Source organism: Pyrgilauda ruficollis, unplaced genomic scaffold, assembly GCF_017590135.1.
Source record: "Pyrgilauda ruficollis isolate IOZ18807 unplaced genomic scaffold, ASM1759013v1 scaffold36, whole genome shotgun sequence".
In the NCBI taxonomy this organism is placed as follows: Eukaryota; Metazoa; Chordata; class Aves; order Passeriformes; family Passeridae; genus Pyrgilauda; species Pyrgilauda ruficollis.
Genome location: NW_024525045.1, coordinates 3,263,578 through 3,275,595, shown reverse-complemented (window position 1 = coordinate 3,275,595; position 12,018 = coordinate 3,263,578). Strand labels below are relative to the sequence as shown.

The 12,018-nt window shown below is 37.9% G+C and overlaps 1 protein-coding gene across 11 annotated transcripts in view; it reads right to left on the bottom strand.

The window, feature by feature from the left end:
• TRIP12 (thyroid hormone receptor interactor 12) overlaps positions 1-12,018 on the bottom strand; it is a 78,109-nt gene that overhangs the window by 60,125 nt on the left and 5,966 nt on the right. Inside the window, exon 1 of one of the 11 annotated variants that reach the window (XM_041475783.1) lies at positions 8,874-8,893. The exons of 9 other annotated variants lie outside the window; for them this stretch is intronic. The gene's annotated coding sequence lies outside the window, so the exon portion shown is untranslated. One more of the 11 variants, XM_041475779.1, reaches the window with a different exon arrangement.

Below are 12,018 nucleotides of genomic sequence, written 5' to 3'. Positions count from 1 at the left end.
AAACCAAATTTGATACTTTTCCATGTCACCATTCATAACATGTTTAAACTAGTTCAGTCTAAGTTCTTCTCTACGATATGGTTTGACTTGAATTTATTAACAAAGGAAGGGAATGCTCTCACTGTGGCAGCGAGCCAGGACTCAAAGCTTCAAGAAAATATTTTCATGTTTACAACACCTGTAGTTTCTCAGTCTAAATTTGGTGTTCTGTATTATTTTGGGTTTTTAACCAGCTAAACATTAAGTTTTGTTGCATAAGTCCATCAACTCTGCAGCAGTTAGTTTTTTTGCTACAGAGACATGAAGATTATCAAAAGCATAAGAACCCAGAAACTCCTGAGTCAGTCTATATCAAGGAATAGTCTGATCTGGATAGCTGCAAGCCAGCCAGAGACAGCTCAGCTTCAGAAGCAGCCTAGAGGTATTTAAGCCATGTCAGTAACACAAAAGATTTGTTAGACCACACAGAGAACAGGCACAAACAAATACAGCAAACGTTTGCTGCAAAATACTGAATCACGTTTCCTATCTTTATTGATAGATTTTTTTCCCTTTGTCACAGCAACGGGAAACAAAGGAAAAGCGAGGAACAAATATGTTCAAATTTTTATCTTCTGTACACTTGTGTCACAGACCAAAATTTTTCTGCCAAATCAGTCCTACAGCAAGGTCTTGACTTCACCTCTACAAAACCTTTAAAACTCCTGTTACATACTGACAAATCTACACTGAGACCCTCAGGATGCAATTCTGCTACCAGCTGTTAATAGAAGTGTAGTTTCAACTTCTAGTAACAATGAAAATAATAGTTCTTTTCCTTTTTAAAACAAAACAAAAGCAGCTCTCTCCAACAGAAAAGAACACATTTTCCAACAGCCAAATTCTGACCAAAACCATGCTGTTTGTACATAAAGCAAAATGATGTGAACTCTGTTTCTTGCACACTTTTAACTAAAAAACATCATAAACACTACAAGTAAAATCTTACCTGATCTTCGTTTTCAGACTTTCTAAAAACTCTTTATTTAGTTGTCACTATCAGAACAGTGGTCTAAGCTTTCACTAACAGCATAACAAAAAAAACATTAAAAAAAACAAAATAAACACAAAACCACATTGTCTGGCAAGAATGAAGACTCTACTCAGAAGACAGGAATTCACTTGAATGAGGAGCTTTATCTTCTGTGAGACAATGTGAACCAAAGGACAGAATCCTTCATGAAGTACAGATCAGTGACACTGCCAGAAAAGAAGGCAAGCTAGAAGCAGGTGGTCAAGCTAAGACCAAGTAAAAGAGATGTGGCAAAGTTGGGAAAAGGGGTATTTATTACCAGAGGAAAGAAAAAGAAAAAATTAGCTGAGTGATTTATACAAATTTCAATTTAGTAGCTTATTTCAGTACTTTTTTGCAAGTGAACCAAGAAGTACTCAAAATCATCACCACCAATGCTTAATGCCCAGCTGCCTTTGAGCTGCACAGCTGCATTTACTTACAACACTGAGTCTGAATGCAGAACCTACTGCTGGAACACCAGGCCTCTTCCCTATTCTAATGCCACAGAGCAGATGGTGCCTCATTTGCAGCTTGCCATTCACCTGCAGCTGGCACACACAGCCCTTAAGCAAAACCAAGTGCAACAGCAAGACAAATACTGATATGGTGCACAGCCACATCCTACCTGCAGAGCCTGTTAGACAATACGTGCCCCAAGTTGCAGCATGGAAGCTTTTCTGAGACCTGCCAAATTCCTCATCAACTTTTGCCAAGCTGTCTTAAATTACTGAGAGACCTAGTGAGTTCAGTACCCAAAGTCTAAATTAACACAAGATTAATTAACACAAGATGATCTCTGCACTCTCCTAGACAACTAGAAGGGTACTGGCAAAAAAAACCAAAAAAAAAAAAAAAAAAAAAACCCCACAAAAAAACAAAACAAAAAGCCAGTAACTTTAATCAACCACTGGAATGAAGAAATTCAGATACCAAATGTCACAAAAGTTACTGCTGGAAGAAACAAAAACCAGTTCACTTGTAGATGTGGATTAGAAAAGTGCCACAGATGAGCTCAAGACCACAGGTCTACGTGTATTAAAAAAAAAAAAAACCAAGATAAAGAAGCAGAAGACTGGGTCTTCATAATACTCTGCTTCAGCTCTAAATCAGTCTACAAAATTGTTCAGTAATAGCAGCATGCCATAAAGAGGAAAACTACAAAGCTAGAAACAAAAATTTCAAAAAATAACTTATCCTTCCAAGGCCAGGTAGAAGGTATTCATCTCTCTTCTACTCACCTAGAATGGGTCCTCAGATTTTTGCATCTTCAAAATATAATTTAGACAAGTTTGGGAGAAATCAGGAGGATTTCAGGAGTTTTCGTGTTGTTTTTCTAATCACTGATGTCTAGCACTGATTCAGACCAATGCCTGTTGAGGCTTCCTTTCCCACCCTGGCTCAAGCAGGTTATGTTGTTCTCCTGAACAGAGACTTCATCCAATTGCTACAAGAAAAGGTAATAGGCCCTAATGCATAGCAAGAGCCCTGCGCCACATGACACAATCTGGGAAATGGTTTAATTGCAGTCATTGAGGAAGAAATCCAATTAAAACAGGTTAAGTTTCCGGCTTCCTCGGCACTGGATCTGCATATGGATCTTTTGCTATCACAAGAAAACTGTAACAACAAACAAAGGGATTAAAACACATTGAAGTTTTCTAAACTGGGCAGTGCTTAAACCAGCAGCATCTTGGAATTATGTACCAGAGACATTCTGTTGACTATGGAAAAATTTATACATTTACATTATATCTTAGAGTGATGTAATTCGGAGGAAGCTCCAATACACATACCATATTACTGACACATGCACAATTAACAACATGTACCTTGTATGAAATCATGAACCAAACTGCCTACCAAATACCTGTATAAACAGAAGTTCTGTGTAAAGTTGAGCAAAACAAAGCCACAACCCAAGAAACATCTGTTAAACACTAAGGATTAAGCTGACTTTAAATTGATCCTATGAATTGTAAGATCATGACTTTACAGTGCTCAGAGCTATTCTTCCATGTTAAATACAGGGAACAATATACAATATCGGTCCCACAATTGTATTTAAGGAAGGTTCAAACTTTTATAGTCATGGAAAAAGTTTTCAGAAGCCAGAGCTTTATGAAGAAATTAAACAATTTATGGCACGCTTTTTTGACAAGTGTCTACTCCACTCTGCACATTTACACCTTCTCAATGCTCCACAAATAAAACAAGAGATGTTGTGGGAACAAGGCGCTGTACATGATGCTGACCTTGAGCAAAACTAAGTATTAGAGCTCTCTGAAGTGCTTTTTAGCAGGATGCTAGATTTAGTCTTAGTTTTAAACTAGACAAAAACTCAGCATCATCAAATACGCACAAAAAAAGTCTGCTACAAATTCCTTTCCCCATTCCCTTATGTGCAAGTACCACTAGGACATTTTTCTGCTTTACCTCACCAGAGATTTTTACTTCATCTTTCCCAGGCTACCCACACATTTTCCTTGAACAAGAACAACTGTAACTATGCCCACATGTTATAGCTCACAAGACTAACAAGTTAACACTAATGAGGTGTTTTTCCTGGGGTCCTAGCATGGCCAGGTTTGTCGAAGTCTTACTTTCTTGTCAAGAGTCAATCACTTCAGGGCTGGAAGAAAGGCTCCTTACTTTCTGACAAAAAATATTCCAACAGGTACCGCCTAAATCTGTTCTAGGCTTTTTGTAACATTCCAGCTAAACTGCTGTTCTCTGATGAATACAGAACACATGACAGAAAAACACCATCTCTTCACCACCCTGAGACATTCATAAAAGAACAAGCAGAGCTGTAAATTTTCTATAGCTGTATCAAAATGATTATTTAATAAGATATTACAATAGTTGGTTTGATAAGCTTTTGCTCCTGCAATTTGCTCTGCGACCCAATCAGAATACTCAAAGAGTTGTCTCCTATGCTGATGACCTTTCAACCAACACTAATGATTAACTATGCTTTATGAACAAAGCTACAACCTACTGCCCTGCAAAACAACTCATTACTTGTCTAGGACTGAAAAAGAATTGGGTGAGGAAGAGAGGAAAGGAAGACAGTTTCTCCTAAGTGCTCTGTGTACACATCAATGATGTAAGCAAAGCAATGCATCTTTTTGCCAACATGAAAATAACTCCATACTGATAATATGACACTGAATTGGAGGCAAAGTTCACTCAACTCCCATGCAAGATCTTTTGTCTTTCTGGTTTGTTTTTGTGGTTTGGGCTTTTTCCCTTAAAGAACACCCATAAGACACTCCAGAACTACTCCACATCATCCTCTTTACTCTCATCCTCTCATAATCCATTTACTAGTAAGGAAGACAAATACAAAGATATTTAACTGGAGAGGGCAGCTTCATCATGGTACAAGATAAAATAACTCTTTACAACACTTTAGTAAAAAAACATACAGGGAATGGAGTGGCTTCAGTGAAAGACAAAAAAAAAAAAAAAAGAATATGAAGCAGACAGGCTTGTAAAGAAAGACAAAATATCTGAAGTGAGCCAGTTTCTTCCCTCCCCTCTGCACAGTATCCTACATATCACAGGTAAAATGTACATAGTCCCTAAAGGCTGCAGCCTCTCTTACTCTTCAATCTGTTTTGCAAACCAAAGACACTCAGGAGCATGCACATCCCCATCCCCCATATGATTAACGGGAAAAACGCATTCCAGTAATCCCAGTATCTTCAACACCTCCATTTCCCAATGTCCAGTCTTGGAAATACTTTAAATCTTTTCTCCCATCAACTACTAGATGAGGTGCTAAGGAGAGCATCTCAACCCCTATTAGCTACAAAAGATGCCAAATTATTGCACTGACTTTGGGTCTTTATTCTGTGCTTTTCAAAATTTATCTGTATGTTTACTTTGTATTTAAAGGCTCCCCTGACAGACCAGTTTTGGGACACAGACATCATGTACTGCTATTTGGAAACAGCGTGATCTGTCCAACACAAACTTCTTCCACATAATTGAAAGCTGATGAAAACACAGCTCTCCAAACATGCAGTTATCTATGAAAAACTAATTGAAACTATTTCCTATTATATGTCTATTTTGGTAGAAAGTAGAGGATATAAAGCATCTAATATTGAATTTTCAAAGCAGAATTCCAGAGTTGTTTTTTCTTATATTAAGGGCAGAATATGCCACTAGCATATTACTAACATGGTAGTGTTTATTATATTAAACAGTTGCATGATAACAGCCTGAAAGTTTCAGAAGCACTTTTTCATTTTCAAGGAAAACATTTCAGATGTGGCATCATAGTCTGTGTTTTATAATGGATACTTTTTAAATCAAAATTACAGCATAAATATTCTGTAAATATTCAAGTACGACAGACGTTCTGAGCCAAACACCTACTTGATTTTTGGGTTTTTTTCTAACTCCGTTAATTCTAAGCTTAGTGGTGATTACACTCCCTTATACTCTTCATACAATATTTAACTCACTGCTGAAGTTACAGCACAGACTAAGCAGAGAAAACAAACAGGCCAGACTTCAGGGCATTAGAGCTGTGAGTCTGCACTATGCAGTTGCTCAGCTGAACTCCATTATATCTCCCGAAGAATACCAAGTACTGATGGAAGCTAAAAAACCCAACTACATTTCTTCAGAGACATCCTAGTGAGTATGGTCACCTAAATAAAATAGGAAGGCAAATTAGTTGCTCTAATCCAAACCGACATGGATGTCTTGTGTATGACACAGAAGGTAGTTTCCAACTATAACATTTATTTATCCAAAGTTCCACACACTTCAGAGGGTATGGGGATAGAGCTTCACTATTATGCCAGTGCAGACCGTTTTCATGTTAAAATTCAGCACATGAAACTTAGAGAGTTGGTCCAAAATATAGATTGCATCTGTACAATCTGAAATAGACAATTTAAAACCTGATATTTTGATCTACCACCAACTGTCACAAGTTAAACTTTTCAAATTCTGATGAAGCAACTTGAAATTACATGAGCTGCTCCTCCACTCTCCCATCACAAACATTATTCCAGTCTATTCAAGTACAAAGAACAAAACAGTTTAAATGATAGCCAGTCACAAATCTGTATTTTCAAGTTAATCCCACTTCAAAGCTGGGCCACCAGCCTTCCCAACAATACAGCAAACACACCCCAAGAGTAAATGCATTTCTAGTTTGTTGTCATAACCTGGAATACTATTAAGGAATAACAAACTACCTTGCTTTTGGATGCATCTAAGCTAAGCTTAGACATTTAAATCACTATATTCTGCCATAAGTTGAGCTGCTGCTTCTAGCTGCCACAGGTCTGGGCATGCACTAGTCACATCCTGCATTTGATGTTGTCAACAGAAAGCCCAACTCCTTCTGAAGTAGGCTTTTTAACCAGGTAGATCATATACATAAAACCAGGATAAGGGCTCACAAGCCCTTATCCAACTCAGCTATGCCTCACAGGGTTAGGTGAAAATTTGAGCAAATACAGTAGCTTGCATCTCCTCTACTTGTCATACTCAGTAATCTCTGAGCAGCATTCCTGAATCCATAGGCACAGAACTCCGAGTTTCCAAATTGCTTAACTCAATTATTCAAAGCTTAGGCATGGCAGGTTAACATCTTTAGAATGTCTGAGAACTATCTCCCCTGTATACCTGTAACATTTATGATAATACATCTAGAATCAGTGGTATGAAAACTGAATACTTGTACATACTTTTGCACTTCACTTTTTCTCCTCAAGTTAGCCTTTAGCTGGCAACTAGGTATTTTACACAAAAATCAGGTATTTAAAGTCCTCCAGCCTAAAGCGGTACAAAAAATACAGTAAGGAAGAATTGTCTCTTTGCTTCAAAAAACAAATTACTATTTCAAGAGAGCCTATTCCTGGAAATACAGTCAGCACTAAGGGTTTCTCCTTTCCTGAGAGACAAAGTCTGGTTTTTTTTCAAGTACTTCACACTGGACAGCCTACCTGCCTTCCCTATGTCAGTAGTGCCATGACACTTTATTTGTTTACTAAATGAACTTATGTAGATAATTCTCATCGAACCAAAGTTTCAAAGTGTAGCAAAATGTACTCTCTGATGAGGACTACAGCTTCCACCTGCTGGACTTCAAACCTGTGTTACAGCAAACATACTCAAGTAAGAATACCATTCAGATGTATCTGGACTTAAAATACTCACAGCTACTCTGAATTAACAGTCAAAGGCCCAAGGTTTTGAAAAACAACTGGAAAATATTATCTCTGTAAGCTGTGGGTGCTTAAACATTTTTAACACTTGAAGGCAGGCAATAATGTTCAACTTGTAATGGTATTAAATCTTGAAATCATACTTCAGTAATGACAGGACATCAACAGACTCCAGAAGCAAAAGATTTTGGTTTTTGACAGCAGAACTCTGGACACATGTTACTGTTTCCTGGCTCACAGAAGAGAGGTCATTCATATTTTATTTCTGTTTTGTTAAACCCAAGACTACTTAAATTGCTTTTAAGTAGCATCCAAACAGATTGCATCACTGCACAAATTTAACAGAAAGTGTTTGTAATGATGGAAGACTATTACCTATAGAAGAAAACTATGAACTAAGAAGAAAGCTTTGTTATCATTATAGCCTGGCTTATTTCCAAATAACTACACAGGTGATATGGATATCTAAACACAGAGCTCTTCCCTTAAAGCTCCCCTTTTTCCAAAATTACCAAAACTTGCAAGTCCCCTTTTCTCTCCTTTGTCCCTCTCCCAAAATAGCAAGGATATATCAAAATATGGAATAGTAAATTATTTTAGAGAGACACTTGCAATGCTATGAAGTACAATATTATCACTCAATATGGAAATGTTGTACCTCAGTACTGAACCCAAAAAGCATTTGCTATAAGCCAAACCATGTCAGCACATTCCAGTTCCTCCCAGAGTGATGCTGGAGGGGAATGGAAAAGGAGGTGCGGAAGAGGAACCAATGCTTAGGTGTATGCTCCATTACCGAGTAACTGAGAATTCTCCGTGCTTATCTGAAATACTCTACCCCATCACAGTGGGTCTTTATCAATGGACATGAATTCCAGCTGAAAACCAGAAGGGTGATCTTAAAGAAGTTAACTAATAAAATCTGTACTATTTAGCCAGGCAACGAGGTTGTAAATACTTCCAGTAAGTGCTAAGACTAAAACATTAACAGAAGAAAATAAAGAGAGGACAGTATTGATACAGTTAGCAGGCAAACGGTTAAGAGGAACTTTCAGGCTGGAAATTAGATGATCCTAAATTTTGAGACATGACATGCTGAAAGAATATCCCATAAGGACTGAAGAATTAAAAAGGCAAGTATGAGGTTTATTACTAAGCCTACTCCCAGAGAGTCTTCATTGTCCTTACAGACAACTAACAAGTTCTGTTGTCCTACCATGCCCACCAGAGAGAGGAGATGCTCATGCTGCTCAGGTACAAAAATCTCTTTTAAGGCTCAGTTCCTACAAAAAGCTAGTCGCCCCCCCTTTGGATCTTTTGGCTAAGGAAGTAACTAGAACACCATTCTTGCTATTGTAACATCCATCCCCTTTCTCAGAAGGTATTAAGAAGTCAGAGAAGACACTGCAAAGAAGCCAACACCTCTATTAACTACAATTTGAGAAGCGTTTCCTGTTCTTGTCCCATGGTACCTACCACTGAAGCTCTGTTATGACTGAAGAGAGAAAATGTGTCCCCACAGCTTCTCCTGGGAAAGAGGAGGGGAGGCAGAAGACAGCCCTCCACAAAGCAAGTTACTGCAGTAAGCAGCAAGTTCTAGGATTTAAAAATAAAAAGCCACAGACCATATACCACACTTTTGGATAGGGCTAGTCTGTGCAGAGGTTGTTTATCCAGCTTGATCCTTCTATTGCTGTGTCACTCTGTGCCCATATGTTCATGTTTGATATCTGACACATGACGGGGGGCGGGGGGGGAAGAGGGGAGGAAACTTGCCAAAGTTAATATATTCCAAAAACCAAACCAGTTATTCCATTTGTGGAAAGGTGGAAAGAGCTCCATGTAGAACTCGCAGACAAAAAACATAGGAGTCCTATGAAAATGCAACAGAGAAATTTTGTAACTGAGTTGCTAACATTCAACTCAACTGGTCTTTTAGAGTGGGTTACACAACAGAGAAAGTCAAAATACTAATTGAACTCTGCTGTTAGATCAATTAGCACTATCACCTGCTATCTGGTTTTGATTTGCCATCTTACTGAGCTGACTTTCCAAGTAGCCTGATATCATCTTGGTAAAGGAAAACAGTATTGTAAATCTGCTTGTCTAGAGAAGAAATCACTTTTTATCTAAAGGGGAACAGCTTTTAAATTAAAACACGCTATACAATTTGGTAATGCAGAGCAATCTACATAGCTTATTTCTGAGAAAAGTTTTTAAGATGCTCCAACACCCCTAAAATAGGATTAAGATTATTTCCATTTTAATTAATTAATTAAAATAATAGTACAGATGAGTCCTAATAGGGTTTCCAGCAATTGCAAGGTAGATGCGAGACCAACAAACAAATGCCACAAACAGAAGCAACACTAGTTTAGCACAGGCAGATTGCTGAGAACAGGCCAAAGGAGTTGAGTACTCCTGATAACACTACAGGTACTACCAGCAAGAATCACAGTTTGCATTCAAGTGTGAGATCTCAGTCTGACATAAACCCAAGATTTCATCTGAATAAAATAAACTAATTAAGAAGTTTTGAAAAACAGATGATACAATTGCTTATCCAATGACTTGTTACTTAATAGGAATCTACTATATTTAAACTACAAGAATAGTTTTAACAGCTTTTGTCTAAGTCTGTGACAGAAGAAGAGCAGGGAATACACTCAGGAACCTCTGGAAGCCATGAAGCATAGCAACAAGTATGGTCACTGCATTGTATTTTGAAAGTGACAGATTGAGATTACTTGACCTGTTACTTCAGTGGAGTCTCACAGACAACTTTACATTTAGTTTAAATGTATTCCCAAAAAATAACTCATCACTACATTCCTATTTACCCCCAGTTTTTAATTATAAAGTTCTCAGGTTCTAGCTTACTTGAGTTCTTCTCCATAACTCACAATAAAATTTGAATTTTCAATGTCCATTCTGTTCCAACTCTGGCTTAATTTGGATAATACATCAAGAACCTCTAAACTATTAAAAAAAAAGTATGGCCATAGTGCTCAAATATGTCAGCATTAACCAAAGGCATTAGTAATTCCTTCACATCATGAATTTCATAAAGTTCATCTTTCCTCTTCACAGCTAATCTGAAGAGAGCTCACTTTCTCCACTCCATGGAGCATTTAAATGTGCAGACTGAGGTGTGCAATGGCATTTCCCTTAACACGCTACTTCCAATTCTACTTAAAGTGCTGGTGAAACTTCTGAGGTGCTGTGAAGTCAGGTATCCAGCATGGCTACGTTTGTTTGCAAGTCTACAAATATACAGCAGAACTGTATCAACTTAAGAGCTGCCATGGAGGAAATCTGACAAATGCACATTTCCTATCTTACTTTTGGCAAAGGAATGTATCTGTTCTTCTGCCAAGCTTTTTGTAACTGAATAAGGGAGTGAAACTAACTTCTTTAATCCACAATCTTATGGTATAATTCAATTCTTAATTTTTATTACCAGTCTTTTATTGTAGACTATTATCTGCTAAATACAACAGGCAGAATATTACCAGAGTAAGATATGGCAGCATCCATTATCCTCATATAAACTTGAAAAACACTGTAGAAGAGACTGCAGCAGATCTTCCAAGTACAAGCTGTAACACTTGAAATTGTGGCTTCAAGATTGCTGAAGTTATGCAGCTTCCATTCCCTTCATTAAATGAGATTCAGCTGAAATTGTGTTTTCTCCAGCTGTTTAACTTAAAGATCTCAGATGTACCTACCCAGCTATGTAGCTCCTTCTCAGGTGCTGTTCACTCAGGCTTATTGACACAGCTTATGACTGTCTGCTGTCCTTGTTCAGCTGAGCAATTTCCTACCTTCCCCTCACCCCTGTACAATGGGCGAGTTCATCAAGCCACCACACCTGAAACAACTCCAAAGCTCATGACAAGTGAAGTTTTAAGGAGAAACTAGTTTGCAGTCAGTAAGTTGATTATAAATAAAGTGTATCCCCAAAATAAAGAGGAAGAAAACACTCACTCTTTAAGGAAGGCAGAGTTCCAAGTTTAAATTCAGCACATAGCCTATTAATATGCCCCCTCAGTTACTTTCTTCATTTGTCCTCTTTAAATACACAGCCACATCTCACCTGTGATCAGAAGATTCAGTTACACTGCACACACCTTCCAAGACAGGACACTCCCTACACTGAATAAGCTAATTACATAAGGGATTTGACATTAGAAGACACAGAACATTATTAACTTGGATAAGATGGCATCCTCTAGCCCTGACATTAACCACATCTTACAGTATTACCTCGTCCAAAAACACTCATCTACCACATATTCCACAAAGGCATATATAATGTAAAGAGAGCTTCTCCTCACTAACAGCAAGTGTTAAAGTAAGCAACTAATCATGATATCAGTATCAAGGACATGTAATTCAAGTCCCTTGATGAGTGGGTGGGATGCAGGTGGTTTTTTTCTCCTTTTCTTTAGGGCTGGAGGGAAGGAGGAGGAGCAGGCATGGGGGATATTGGAGTCCACCCTGACTAGTGTTACTATGCATTTTTTGGTGCCTCAACTCATTTATGTTGCTCCTGCTCCTACAAAAACTCAATGTTTTCAACTCAGAAGATATTATACAAGAGTGTATTTTTGATTCCCACACTTATTTACCTGTACTTTTACATCTAAGCAGTCTTGGACTAGAGGGGAGGTACAGAGCATACTTCAAGCACATAAAAGCCCACATACAGAGAACATTTCTCCTACCAAGAGCTGCTAAGTCAAACTATCACAAGCTCAAAGACAAGTA